The sequence below is a fragment of the Odontesthes bonariensis genome, chromosome 4, assembly GCF_027942865.1.
Source record: "Odontesthes bonariensis isolate fOdoBon6 chromosome 4, fOdoBon6.hap1, whole genome shotgun sequence".
NCBI lineage: Eukaryota > Metazoa > Chordata > Actinopteri > Atheriniformes > Atherinopsidae > Odontesthes > Odontesthes bonariensis.
Genome location: NC_134509.1, coordinates 21,482,360 through 21,495,943, shown reverse-complemented (window position 1 = coordinate 21,495,943; position 13,584 = coordinate 21,482,360).

Here is a 13,584-nt window from a genome sequence, read left to right as displayed (position 1 = left end):
TTCTGGTTGTTGCTCTGGTGCCTTTGAGAGTCGTTCTCATAATTTATGCTAAAAAACCTTCTCACAGGGATGATAAGAACAAGCTGTGGTCATAAAAAAAAATTGGTTATTTGGTTGGGTTTGCTCATCGATGTTTGCCGTGCAATGCAACTTGATTTGTTTTTACACAGAACTGAACAGAAGTAGATTATCTGTCAGTGGGGTTACATGACACTGTAAAGAATCGGATTAATGGCTAAATTACAATAAGACTGAGTTATTAAGTTCATGTAGACACCTTGGTCTGATTAAAAATTGGATTGGATCGGGTTACTCGCAGTCGGATTAAGACCCCGAGCTAATTCAGTTGAAAGTCAAATTAAACCTGCTTGTAGACGGTGAAGCACGTGGTGTATTCTCTTCTGCGCATGCTCGAGATTTTTTCCCGGGGTCGTGACCCGGAAGTCAAAGGAGACGATATTACTGTTATTGTCGCCGCCGTCGGAAAGAAACAAACAACGCGATGGAGAATGCGCCGTTGTGCATCGCGTTTGTGCAACAAGCAGCTCATCACAGACTAAATGTAGAGGGACGTAGCTTCATCTTGCTCTTCGTTCTCCATCTTTCTCCAATGCCTGAGTTTGTTGTTGTTGTTGTTGAAGAGGTCAACAGGAAGTGGCTCTATTAGCAATAGTTGAAATGGGTACAGCGCCACCTATCATACCGGGGTATGACATGCTTTGTGCCTATGATTCCACTCATTTAGCGCCATATATCCAAGGATAATTATCCTTGTTCAAATAAGGAGCTTAATCCAACTATAGCTTTAATCGAATTAATCTCATCATGTAGACCCACTGACTGTGAGCTGTAGTCTCACTACTGGAAATAACTGAAGGTAAAATATACAGGTGGCACGAGAAGATGCAGTGTTTTCCTTACATCATGTGAAAGATGACAGAGGAAGCTGCCAATTTATTCGCAATGACGAATACTTTTACAATAATATCAAAACTACATGTTTATGGACATATATGCAACATCTCGGAAAGAAATTGAGGAGATTAGGCAGCAAAAAACACACTACACCTCGTCGTGGTCTCGGTTTCTTTTCAAAAATGGGAATTACAAAACAAAAATGAGTGATTATTCATTTCTTGTCTTAAACCCACCAATCAAAATTGAAACAAAGGTTTTTTGGGGGGTTTTTCGTGGTTAAAAGTTCATCATTTGAAATTCTGAACTAAGTCTGCAGTCACAGAATGAACTAGTTCACATTCATTTCTCACTTTTTCACGACCTTCTCTGAATCCTCGTCTTTAACATAGTGTAATGAAGAGCTAAAGAACTGGAACATGAGTCCTAAGGCGGTTTGAACAGATGCATCTACACCAAAAAATGTTGGTGAATAGCATTCTTGATTTGATTGGTTTTGCACATGGTTGAAAGCACAGCCAGCAGAGGCCCAGTGACACTGCTTCAGTCTCCAATTAACATCACACGAACGGTAACTTCAGCAGCAAGCAAGTGAAAAAAAATCAACTTGAAAATATCCAGCACCTTCAACACGTAATTAGCCTAAAAGAAACTGAGAAATGAGAGCAGCAGCTGTCTAACAAAACCACTCTATAATAATCAAATCATAGTTAAAGGGGAAGTTCGATTTTTTTTCTTTTAAACCTTGTCCTTATTTCTGGCATAAAATACGTTCATCTACTCACCAATAACAGTTTGGTGAAAGTCGGCGTCCTTCGGAAGATATTTAGATCACTGGAGATCTGTGTATATCCATATAACGGGAGAGAACAGGGCAGAGACAATACAGCCTCTAAATAAGGCATTATCTGTCTTTATTTCACCAATACTTTAAGACCAATGAATGAATGAATGCGTACTATTGCACTGTTAGCTCAGAGCTGCTGTTTTGTTGTTATTGGGGGCTATCCAGGGGGGCTTTCTACACACGCGTCTACTGGGATGACATCATCAACCCGCGCCGCTGCAGCACAGCTCATTCACTCCATGCTCTGTGACAGTCGGCTAACTTCACACGGAGTTTTGTGCAACATGGCAGGATATTTATCAGATTTTGACGATGACTTTCACTACAATGAACGTCCTTACCGGAGTGAATGAGCTGTGCTGCAGTGGCGTGCTTCGATGACGTCATCCCACTAGACACGTGTGTAGAAACCCTGCGATAGCCCCCAATAACAACAACAACACGGCAGCTAACACATAAAGGGGAAGTTTTGTTTAAAAAACAAAAACTTCCCCTTTAAGGTTACATGTAAAAACGTTAATCCAACTAAAACCATACAGAATCAAAGCCCTCAAAGCTGGACCAAGTTTTAAAAAAGGTTTAAAACAACCAAACTTCTTCTTTAATGGCAGTGCAGGACGCAGGTGAGGACAGAGTAAATTTGCAGCTGTCTGTGTTAAAGTTCAGCTTATATTACAGGTGCTCTCCTCTGACTGTCTGCAGTGCAAAACTTTCTATTACATCCCTCAAATTAATGTGCGAGGCCTCGTTCTTTTTTCACTCCTTTAAAGCTGTCTTCTAAAACATCCACACCACCTTGTGACAGTTTCTGTCATGTCTGCTGTCATTGTCCTACTGTTGTAGCATTAGTTGTATTTACGGTATGTGTGACGGGTGCAGAAATCATTGCGGGTTCTGTGGGCTTCACCGGAGCGTGCACCCATGGCTCAGTTTAACCGGACACATTCCAGAACATTGTTAGAGCCATGAGAAAGAGCTGCATTTGTCAGTTAAAATTTACTTTAACACATTCATGCACAAAGCTGGTGTATTTTTAGCCTTTAACACATTTTATATCTCAACTGCTTGCAGCAATGCAGAGTTAAGAGATCATGCTTATTTCACATATTTCTATGAGGCTGTTTAAAAATCTGGATGTTGTTTTCAATTGGTTTCTCAGTCGGTTAGTCACTCATCCAGTCTAAAGTAGCAATATGTATGTATGTATGCTGGAGGTATTTCCAGAAAAAAAAAATTTAGAGGACCTCCATGGTGCCTACAGGTTAACTGTTAATAGGTTTGTTGATCTCCAGAAGCCTTTTCTACTGCCATCTTGGTCTTTTATGGAGCTACATGTAGCTAAAGTTGAACAGGAGGGCGGAGTATCTTTGAAATCTACTATTTATTTATCTATGAAATTATTCTCAGAAGGCCCACCAGAACTTCTGTCATAGCTGTAACAGACAGTTTGACTTTGCCTACTTCAAAAACACAAGATGTACATCTTAACTCAACACATGTACTGAGCTAAATTCTCCTCTTCTGAAATGTTTACCACCATCGCCGAGAAACTTGCCGTCAGATCTCTAAAACGGTGTCTGTCTCCATTTTTGTGTCAAATGTAAACAAGCCCGAAGGTCAACCCTGGGTTATATTTGTCTTTAATGCATGATTTTTATCGCTCTGTTGCCTTTGTAGCCAAAATGATTATGACAATAGAGGTAGTTGAGACAGAAGCTGAAATGACAGGCAGAGAGAGGGCAGAGCACCGTAACCTTCACACCACTCGCAGTATGAGAGGATGCTTTGTTTAGATTTTCCCAGATCAAAGGCTGCAATGCAAATTCCTGCAGCTTCCACGCCACCATTTGATGTTTCGGGAGCCAAATTATTGTGGTGATTACAGTAGCAGTACACAACCGATGAAGCAGTCCAAACAAGGTCCTTATTGTGGCTCTCAATTAGTGGTGTGACATCTCAGCACCCAACGTCTGAGAGGCATCCTACAATAAGAGAGGCTGTTTGGGCTGATAAAGTGATTTGGCTTGTTTGGGCCCTTTCATCTTCACTGACAGTGGGGTATTTGAAGCTTCTGGGTATTCTCTCTGCACATCCTCACACCTCCTCTTTATTGTGACAATAGCGCCACTGTGTTCAGCGTTTCAAAGAGGCTATAGGCCTACAGCTCTGTGAACAACAAGCTATCATGATTTGGATGCTTAATGAAAGGAAATGAATAAAGTTATAGTAAAATGCAGGCCCGTAAGTACGCATTCAATTAGAAAACTATATCATCAACAAACCCTATTTTTTTTTTTAGAATGGATTGAAAATCTTCTAAAATGCAGTAAAAAGTTATATTTGTTAATTAATTTGAACGTTTAATGGAGACAAGTCTGAGGAAATTATTTAAAGTACTCACCGACCATTTCAATTGTATTTAAAATAGAAATACATATACATTTATGTATATATATTTCTAATTGTGCTCCATCAGCTTCCCTTTAATGACTCTTTTTAACGCTTTGGGAACTGAGGATGCTGATTGTTGCAGTTTTTCTGAGGAATCTGTGTTCATTCCTGCTGAATCCAAGATTTCAGCTGCTCAACAGTCCCTGGTTGTTGTTGTCTGGTTCTCCTCTTCATGATGGTCCATACATTTTCAACAGGAGACAGATGTGGACAGATGTGGGCTGCAGGCAGCCCAGTCGAGCTCACACACTCTGTGTGTATGAAGCCACGCTGCTGGAGGTCCTGCAGAATGAGGTCTGGCATCGTCCTGCTGAAATAACCACGGACCTCCCGGGAAAAGACGTCACCTTGATGGCAGCATCTGTCTCTCCAGAACTCCAACATCCACCTCTGCATCAGTGGCACCTTCACACAGATGAAGCCATCCCTGCCATGGACCCTTTCTGCAGCCCCACACCATCACAGACGCTGGCTTTAAACCTTTCTCTGAGAACAGCCTGGATGCTCTTTCTCATCTTTGTAGAAGCAGACGTCAGTTTTTCCCAGAAGCAGCTGAAACGTGGACTCATCTGCCCACAGAACACGTGTCCACTGTCTTTCTGTCCACCTGAGATGAGCTGGTGTCCAGAGAACTCATGTGGCTGTATTGATCATGGTGGCATGATGACGGTTTCTCATGCAGTGCTGCCTCTCTTTACACACTGAGATTTCCCCAGACTCCCTGAATCTTTTCACAAAATATTCTCCTCTCTACATGTTAAGACCAAAGTTTTTTACAATCTTGCATTGAGAATTTTTTGTGGAACTTGTTGTTGCTTCTGTGACAAATTTGGCACAAACTGGTGAGCATCCACCCATCCTCGGTGGATGCTCCTTTTTTTACCCAATCCTGACACCTTCACCTGTCACCAGTTAATTCACTGGTTGTGGAATCTTACAGAATAATGTAACTTATATATTCTATACATTTTCTCTTGTTTCAGCATCAGACTTCAAGTTAGCTTATATTTTCTAAATACAATTAAAAACACTGAAAATCATTTATTTGGACTTGTGGCTGTTAAATAAAGGTTAAAACAAAGTAACAAATTACAGTTTTTATTTTCTGTCAATTGGATTCTTACATAATTGTCTCAAATTTCTTTACGTCCATCTTTTCTCTGAGCAGCTTCACTTGAAATGTCATGATGACGATCTGAACATTCACAAACACGGTCATCTGTGAAGTTGTCAACGGCCACAGGCATCATTATTTCATGTTATTTTTGTTGTTGTTTGTTTGCGTCTTATTGAAAAGCACGGGGAGTTTAAAGGGTAACTTTGCCTATGGGAAGGACGGAGAACCAGAGCTGTATGTCTGATAACACTCTGCATTCTGCAGGCATCAGAGACTGACGTCTCGCATTTGATTGTCTCTTTCATGTTCCTGTCCTGCCTTTAAAGCAGCAGCGAAACCGGGGTGGAGGTGAAGCGATGGCGAGTGGATTGCCGAGGTTTACAGAGACGCAGATTTTTACGCGTCTCTGTCAAGGTGACAGCTGTTTGTTTTCAGGTGCTTGAGGCTCTCTTATATGTAACAGCAAACCGTGTCTAATATAATTAGCATCAAGACAGAAATCTTTGACTGTAGACGAGAACTCTATCATCCAAGAAAGTAAGAATGTTGTGTGAAATGTCAAAAACAGATCGATTTGTATATCTGGAACCTGCATTAAATCTAAAAGAAGATTACAATTCAAATATCGAAGCTGTGAGTGTGTGTGGAAACACAACATAAGTGTACACATACATACAGATATATGTACTGCATATGCTCAGTTTAGGGCATATTTACCACTGTGATGCATTAGCTCCTCTTTAAATGGTGATATATTCTTATAAAAATCTCCTTTTCTGTGCTGGAGAGCATATTTGTGTGCGTTTGAAGTCGCCACCAATTAAAAAACCAACCCTGGCGCTTTGTTTGGAGCCGCTTAGGTTTGAAACTATCTCATTTAGCGAGCAGTTTAGCTTGGCGGTGAGTTTCTACGCCACACTCCCAGCTCATAATGTAAGAATATCTCCACCTAATTAATTATTCAAATAGTGCTGCATTTGCTGTACCTCAGCATTGGAAAGAGAGTCAAAAACTATTTTCCTTTAACTTTTCGCCCTGCTAATAAAAGCAAAATCTCATGAGAAGACAGTAAGTTATGCTCTACCGGCTTAGTTGCTGTGTGCACTGTTCATCTCAGATGAAGTGGTTCCCTCCTCACGCTAAAGAGGTGGAAAAAGGAGCTGCTTTATTGTATCGATCGTCAAACATGTTGATCAGGCATTTAAATAAGACCCTCCTACAACAAGGCTCTGTAAGCACTCAGATCTTCGCTGAGAAAGATGTAGTTTAGATGGTCAGTATTAATTATTGCTTTCACAGATGTGAGTTAGACATCCTGCGCATTAATGCATCTCAATTCCATAACTGATGCTGGCTGTTGAACTGCACGCCGATAACGAGCCAGATGGTCCCTCTCCTCTTTAGCCCGAAGGACCCCACATCCACCATTTCCAAAATTAATTTTAAATTTTGATTCATCAGGTTTTCCACCTCACCTCAGTACATCTTGAGTGAGCTCAGGCTCAGAGACGGCAGCTGTGTCTCTGGATAGTTTCTTCGCATAGCAGAGTTTTAACTTAATTTGTGGAGTCAGTTATGGGCTGTGTTCACTGACAGTGTCTTTCAGAAGTCTTTCTAAGCCCATGCAGTGATTTCCACAACAGAACTGTGTCTGCTTTTAATGCGGGGCTCCCCGAAGACCAAATAATCACTGCCATTTAGCTCTGCTTTTCAGCTCCGTCCCCCGTGTACAGAGATTTCTTTGATTCTCTGAATCGTTTCATGATATTATGAACTGTGGATGATTAAATCCTCAAATTCCTTGGAGTTTATGTTAAGAAATATTATTAATAAACTGTTTGTCTTTATAGCGTTTTAAAGAGTGGTGAACTTTTTCCAGAAACACTTGTCCTGCCAGGGATGTTCTTCATAGTTATTCATAGAAGAAAAAACATCTTCAGTCTTTGCTTGGTGACTGATTGCTAATCAGCCTCACCTCACCAAAAACCACACCCTGCCACCACATTAGAGTATATAAATGATCTCCAAATCAATACTCTGCAGTTTTGTTTATATTTCCCACAACATAAAAGCCTCGTTTTCCTTTTTTTTACACGCACAGGAAAGGACTTGGCTCATCGTTTTTGACCTGGAATAATCTGTATAAATAGTTAAAAATGGGTTGAAATTCAACATGAGCTTTATAAAGCCTTCCCATTTGTGTAGCGCACTATTTTGACAGGAAGAAGCTGTTCACTGCTGTGAGAAAAAGAGCCCTGGAATGCTCTCTCTCACTCAGAGAAACATATAACAGCATTAGATCTAGTTTAATCACACACGGGCTTGCGAACGGGCCCCTGTTTTCTGTTGGCGGTGAAAATGCTTTGCGTTTGTTGTTGGTTCAAGGCTCTTTAAAGGATGTGCTGGCATGTGTAGGGTTCTGGCAGAGAGGAAACTTGTGGTGGTGGGGGGTGAACTGTTATTGTTTGAAAAGCGTGTAAGCGGCCCTCACAATACCGCATCCACGGAAATGAAGCAAAGACGGAGTGAAAGGGAGAGAAAGAGGCAGAGAGAGAGAGCGGAGAAAAAAAAAAATCTTGAGAAGCTTTGACTGATGACTTAACAGGCGAAACTGAATTTGTCTTTTGCCGCGAGATGTCAGATGCCTTGCCAGTGAGAGAGAGAGATGGAAAAAGCACACCGCAGAATCTCTCCTGCATTTCTTTTGCCCTCTCTTTTCTCCTCCGGTTTAAGACGGCTTGCTGAATGCAACATCAAAGGCCTAACACTCAGAATGTACATTGTTGTTCCAGTAACCACATGAAACAGAGAGGGAGATGGAGGAAAGCTCAGAGATGGAGCAAGTTTCTTTTCTCTGTTTCCTTGTACTTAAATAGGGAGCAGTGGAGGGAATCAGTTTAGAAACGGTGGAAGATTAACTCTTTTATCTCTTTATTTCACACGTCCTCCACATCCACATCCCCCGCACGCTAACCGCTGTCAGGATCTTCCTGTCTGACCAACACCACAACAGAGCAGAGGTGACTCCTGTATTAGGACACATCCAACTCCTCCACAAACAGAGCTGATGAGAGCAGAAATGGAGCCGAGGAGGAGGTTTGTGTAGCTTCAGCACTGACTCATTGTCATTAAGACAGCCCTCTATAATCGGTGCTAAACTTAGAGGGAAACAAGCTCTTGCTCTGTCACAGACATTCCACACGTGGATAAAAGAAGAACATAACGAAACAGTCCCAAACTTGTGCCTCAATGCAGTGGAACAGGCTTTATTCCTGCCTGCCCTTATCTTTACACAGAGACCACCCAAGAGCAACAAGTCAGTTCTCACCTTTAGTCTGAGAGAGTGTGTGTGTGTGTGCACGCTTTCCACTTTAAAAGTGTACAGCTGTGTCTGTACACAAGTCCTCTGAGTGTGTGTGTGTGTGTGTGTGTGTGTGTGTGTGTGTGTGTGTGTGTGTGTGTGTGTGTGCATCTGTGAATGATTGTGCTTTCTCTCTATGTGTGTGCTTCTGCCTCCCACCATCTGGGCCCTGTTTGGAGAGATTTTCTGTAAAAATCACAGTCACGCCGTGGCAGGATTACCACTGTGAAAAGCAACACCTGGATGAAACTCAGAGCTCCTGCTCCTTTCCCTCAGATGCTCAAAGAAGTTTTTGGCTTCCCAGCTTGAGGCGCAGGATTTGTTTTTGACCTACATGAGCGTCCTAGGCCTCACGCTCCCTTCAACAAAAAAAAGCAAGAAAGCAAAGGGACGCATTTGAAATTCACACTCGGCTGCACGGAGTGAGGTTACCGTATCACTGCGTTACAATAGGTAAACATGCGCGTGTCTGCGTGTGCACGTGGGGGCTCGCACCAGGATTTGTGTTTATCCCACACAAACACCATATTTCTGTTTTTTTTTACGATGGAAAACCAGGACGGATGATTATCCGCTCTGAGATTTAAGCCTGTGAATGAAAGACTTCCGTAATCCCAGATGGAAATTGAGTCGGAGCATCTTCACTGAAGATTTCCCCATTAGAAAAAAATCCTAGTCTTGGATTAGCCACAATTAAAACTGTTTTGATGTTCCCACATATACTCGCCGCCAGTACTGATTTCATTCTGCATTTGAGCTGCGTTGTGCAGCTGAAGAAATGGCATGAACACAAGATTAAATACTGGACTTAAGACTTGAACTGCAGCCGTGCAGGTTGCATTTTTGCTTTCACTTCTTTAACTGCAGCCGTTTTGGCTCGGGGAAACCTCCCTGCAATCACACCAGAAACTGGAGTGAAACGTCCAAAGTGTGAATAGTTTCAGGTCAGCAGCTTTTATATTCTTTAGAAAGAGCAAAAGGTTCTTTATAAATCACAAAGCTGAGTAATTATTACTCAGTACAGGGTTTTATTCATCACATCAGCTAAAATGTTCAAAAGTTTACTCGCTGGTTACTAAATCTCTATTTTCTTTCATTGCTTTTCTGACTGCTTTGAAACTTCACTTCACACATCTACCCAGGAATGACTCAATGCTGCAGTAGTTTTCTTCACTCAGTGCATCTGTGCTGGTCTTTAACTCGAATTCACGGCTGAAAGACAAAGCAGGAGAAGAGCTCAAACGTCTATGGAAGAAATCTTTTGTATTTCAGCTGGACATCTGGTTTGAGTGTCCAAAGCATTTAGCATGTTTAGCCAAAGGGGCAGGACTCAGCAGCCAGTAACACAGGAAAAGGATATTTTGATACGATTTGTCACTACAGTGGTTTTCCTGACCTTAACCAAGTACTTTTTAATGTGTGACAGAAAGCATTTAGGACACGCTGAAGTAAAGGCATTTTAAAACATCGTTGGTTAATAAAAAAAAGTCAAACTTAGTTGTGTGGCTCCATCCTCCACCCGCTTGGACCTTCGGACAGCGTGGCCTTTTAAACGTGACACAACAGAAGTTTTGTTTTTCACTCTTACAAAAAAGAAACCCTTGAAAACGAAATAAATAGATCAGCTTTTTATGACTTTGGCCAATGTTTTTGTGAAAGTCCTGCAGAGTTCGTGAGTCTATAACAGTTCCCAAACTTCCTGAAAAGAGGTTTTTGTTCGTTGAATGTCAACATATGGTACCAGTAATAACATTGGACACAGCTACCCATTCACTGGTTTTGTATGTGACTGATAAACTCTGATGGTCTCATGTTACTGTTTCCCCATATCTCCCTCCAGATTCATTAATCTTAAAGGACAATTCTGTGTTTTTGTATCTGTCACTTTCTATTTTAGGAAAATGGTACTTTTTCTGTCTCTATTTGTATTTGTGTTGAACAGACACAGAAGTGCCATCAAACTTCTGATTTAAAGAAGGTAGAAAAGTGCATTTCCTAAACTGATCATGAAAGTTGAATCATATTCGTTATCTCATGTTCAACAGGACACCAAACCCTGATATAATTGTTTTATACACGAGTAGCGAACCGAATTTTGCACAAGAAAGAGAACGCCTATCAGTCACATGCTCCCTCAGATTACTGAGGGTCAGAAAGACCCGTTTCTAATTACTAAGGCAACAAAACATGAAAGCGGATGCATTTTAAAACCCTCAAAAAAGGTACAAATACTTGGAACATGCCACTAGGGGGCCTGAATCTGAGGCAAAGCTGCTATTAAACCGATTTAAAATGCTTTTGAGAATCTGACACTCTACTGCTCAGTAATAAATATACAGTCACGAAAAACATGATATGAGTGGGTCGTCTGTTGTAACCGTTGACCTCACTGAGGCTCACACTGAGCATAAATACAGTTGATCAAGGCAGAATCAGCTGCAACTGAGCTGTTTACGAAAAATGAACATTTGACAGAAACGTCTGTCACTGAGGAAAATATTGGAGTAAATGACTATTGTTCCTAACACCTGGTTGGGATGGTGGAAAGCCTTTCCGTGCAAAAGAACAGAGTGACACATTGTTTGTATTCAAGGCTGTGCTCTGAGAAAATATGCCAGAGCTCACAACCCACACGATTGTTTTATCAGATGTATCACTGCACTGCACCAGTTCAAAAGCTCCTCTTTTGTCCTTCTGGCCTGGTTCTCCTTCATTCCTCCTGTTTATATGCATGACTGTACATATTTTTCCAATCTCGTTGGTGTATTTCTTTCAGCAGTACAACAAACACTCACACGCAGACACACGCTCTCTGTCCGTGACCCCCATCCCCTCGACCTCACAGCCCCGTGCCACTGTTTACCATTTTCCTGGCCGCCCTCGCTCTCGACCCGCTGACCCTCTGCTTGGTGCCTGGCAGCGTCAGCCTCTCATGTCAATGACATCATTCGTCACAATGAGTCCGCTGCCACCTCGAGCTCCACTGTCCATTGTCCGCCTGGCTGTGAGCGGCCTTGTTCTCGCGGAGGATGGCGCTGGCGTGGCACGCTTCCTCTGTAAATGATGAAAGAGAGTGGGAGAGTCATGCTGAAAGCGAGGGCCTTGTTTGCCGACTGCACTGGACGCTGAGCTGATGGGAAGGCGCCTTTCTCCCTTGACAGTAACTTCTGTGATCTGTCGGATAAAAAAGAAGAAAGAATGCGTTTGATGTCCAGATTTGAATAAATACTTTGACGTTAATCGTTTTACAGCATTCATAATTGGCGATAGCATAGTTCTTTGTCTTTGTGTCAGTGTGTGTTCCAACATGGAGTCTCTGACCGTCACATTAATTGCTCGAATTTAAAGATTTTTTTGTTTTACATTCGGACCTGAGGCTAAACAAAAAAGTCAAGTGTGGCTCCCAAATCTCTTCCATTTGACATTTTCTAATCACGTGCCTCACTTTGGGGCAAACGTAAAGGCGCACGCATTAAATAACACAGTTACAACCTCTTTACAGAGCAGAAAGCTGAAGTACTTTGATAAGTCCACATCAAAGAACCAAAGCATATGAAAGGGAGAGTGCTGCGTCTTCGTCAGGCTTCACTTGTGATTAAATGTGCCGTTTCAGTCATCTTCACCTGTTGTTTCTGACACATGTGAGACACATACTGTATCTGCATTAAAAGATCAGTGTGTGCTTCCAGGAATTCCATGAGGATCCACATCTGGAGCGAGTTTTTCTGAATTCAGGGAATGAACAACAGCAGCTCAGATGTTGTGGTTTTCCCAAACACTCCGTCAGGTAGCCCGGAGAGCAGCTTCAATGTGGTGTACGTGCTGGCATCTGGTTGAGATACCACCGAGCTTCTAACCAGCTCTGATGTCCATTTTAACAGTGTGTTCTATTAGATGTTGATTTTTTTTTTATCATGTGTTTTACCCTAACAGACAAAGACGGTTCAGAGTCTTTTGTGATGTAAATTCCACATCCTATGGCCCGTGTCCTTTGAAGGATTGAAAAGGCTCAGACAGACCTCAGCAGAGAATTTTCTGAGGAATTCACTGTAGGTGTCATGGATACAAAGCTCGCCCCCCCTCCCTCCCTTGTTGGAAAAGGAAGAATTTTTCTTGCTGCCACACCATATGGAGAATTGCCCCAATTTCTCTCCCTTTATATCAAATGCGATTCTTTTCAAGTCAAAGCTTTTGTTATATATACCACATGTGATTTGGGCTCTTGTGCAGCAACACAAACTTTGTGACTTTTTTGATATCTTGGTGAGTACTGTCTGACAAGTTTCTGTCACTCACTCTTTTTCCTTTTTCTCTCCCCACCAGAAGCACATTTTCTATTCCATCGATTGATTAGCATACATCAAGCCCCTGTCGTCATGGCAAAGCTTTATTTGAATCTTCAGTGCTTTCCCTGTGTCTTTCAACCAGCAGCTGTCAGCCACATCAACACCAGACGTGCTCTGTGCCAGACAAAGTTAAATTGAAGCACACTCTAACACTATATATAGATAAAATGTCACTTCTATCAAAAGACGAGGCACCTTCGAAGTCGTCAATAGAACCCTTCATCACGGGCAAAATAACTTTGAAAGTGGAGAAGAGAGTGTAGAAGAAACGATGATTCTTTCTTCTCACTTTGTTCTTGAAAGAGGCAAAAAGCGAGATTATTCTAAAGTGGGTAGAAGCGTTTAAGTGGCTTGCTTTTTGATCTGCCTGTCCATCAACGAAAACGAATAGCACTTCCTGATGCTTCTGATCGTTAGTTGTCCTCAAAGTGTCTCTAAGCTTCTTTGTTATTGCTGAGTGCATCGATTAAAGGGAGAAATATCATTTATTCATTTTGCCATTGAGTGAAAGAAAGAAAGGATTCAAGAGCTTAGCGTTCATTTTCGT